Genomic DNA, 2,009 nt, shown 5'->3' with positions numbered 1-2,009 from the left:
ATACACATACATACATACACCAGAAATATTTACCATATAATTTTGCGGCAAAACATTTACATATTGCAGAATTAAATATTCATTCAGCAATTGTTTAAGTTTTTACACAAAATTAATTTTTCGAAAGTTTTTACACAATCACACATGCTTACAAACATATGTACAAACAAAAAACAAATAAACTATCCCACACTAACAACAAAAAGTTGTATGAATACTATGTAGTTGTTGTTGTTTAGTCCTCTATTAAATATATATTCATAATGTGTAATAAAGCTTCTTAAAATTAAATATAATGACTTTTTTTCATACCGTTTTTCTTTCCATACAAAATGAAAAGTTTTCTTTCAACAGTTTGTAACTGCTGATTTTCCTCGTTTTTTTTTCTACCCACATTTTCCTTTTAGCATATAGACTCATTTAGTAAATGAATAACGCCATTTAGAGACAGAGAAGAAAAAGAAAAGCAAGTAAAAAGAATCTACTTAAGTTTAGTTGAGTTTTTGTATATGATTTTTTGCTTTTTGGCCAACAGAATCTATTTATTCTTTCTATGTGAAAATGTGAAAATTTATGATGTGTTTCATAGTCGGTGTCGTAAGAAGCCAAGAGAAAAGTTTATTTTTTTCAACAACAACGGTAACAATATCATAACTAGTTACTTTATTATGAAATAAAGTAGGTTTAGATTTAATGTAAAAAAGGACTTAACTACAATTGCAAAAAATCTTAGTTTTACAAGCTAGCTTTGATCAAAGCCTTAAGAGCAATTATCAGTACACAATATTCTTTAAAAAGCCTTACTAAAAGATTTAAGACTAATGATTTTGTTTTAAACTTTTTATATTTCAATAAGATTAGTATTCGGGCACTGGACCTGATTAAATAATTCTGCTGAAAATATTATTAGAAATAAATATTGCTTCAATGTTCAAAATTTATGTTAGGATATTTTTTACACCTTTTCAAAACTTTTATGTGTATGTGTTAAAAAATAAGTATTACAGCCTCATGTTCATACCTCTATCTAAGGACGAAAAGTATATTTAAAAGTATTTTATAAAACAATTTTTTTGTTGTTCTTATTTTTATTATTTTGTTAAGAAAAATAGCCTGAATACAAAAAAAACATATTTCTGTATGTAAGTATATGATGCTGCATGAGTTTTAAGAGGAAAATCTCTTTATAATTTTGTAACGAAAGACATATGTATGTATGTATGTATGTATGTATGTATGTATGTATGTATGTATGTATGTATGTATGTATGTATGCTTGCATAAAATTACTTATATATAAAAAAAGTTCTAGGTAAATAAATATAAAATGTACACATGAAGATATATACTGAAACTCCTGCTAACACATAAAAAGTAACATAACTGAAACGAATAAAATGAGAAAATAAAATAAAAGTTGTGTCATAATTTTTACTTAAAACAAGAGAACAAACAACCAACCTGCAAACAAATAATAAAAGAAAAATATAGTACAAAAATATTCTACATAAAATATCTTGTCATAAAACAGAATTTTTCATGCACTGGAACAAAAGTCTGCACAATTATGAAACCGTGAAAATTACACTAAATCCTAAAAGACAGAAGAGAGAACTGATTGTACTGAAAGTTGTAGCCAATTTAGACTTAACCATAAATTTTATCATAGACTAGACTTAACTATAGAGTGGATTATCGCATTTCTTTTTAGAGTGGACTTGGAGTATTCAACTATAGAGTAGCAAATACAGTAGTCTACTATAGACTAGACTATAGACTAGACTATAAACTAGACTATAGACTAGACTATAGACTAGACTATAGACTAGACTAGACTATAGACTAGACTATAGACTAGACTATAGACAAGACTATAGACTAGACTAGACTATAGACTAGAATATAGACTAGACTAGACTATAGACTAGACTATAGACTAGACTAGACTATAGACTAGACTAGACTAGACTATAGACTAGACTAGACTATAGACTAGACTAGACTATAGA

At 26.8% G+C, this 2,009-nt stretch overlaps 1 protein-coding gene across 1 annotated transcript in view; it reads left to right on the top strand.

Moving 5' to 3' along the window:
- Positions 1 to 2,009, top strand: part of LOC111675060 (serine/threonine-protein kinase pakD) — an 86,078-nt gene that overhangs the window by 23,184 nt on the left and 60,885 nt on the right. The gene's annotated exons all lie outside the window — the stretch shown is intronic.

The sequence above is a fragment of the Lucilia cuprina genome, chromosome 5, assembly GCF_022045245.1.
Source record: "Lucilia cuprina isolate Lc7/37 chromosome 5, ASM2204524v1, whole genome shotgun sequence".
NCBI classification, from domain to species: Eukaryota; Metazoa; Arthropoda; class Insecta; order Diptera; family Calliphoridae; genus Lucilia; species Lucilia cuprina.
Note: the sequence above shows the minus strand (reverse complement) of the source record. Positions and strands in the feature narration are given on the sequence as shown.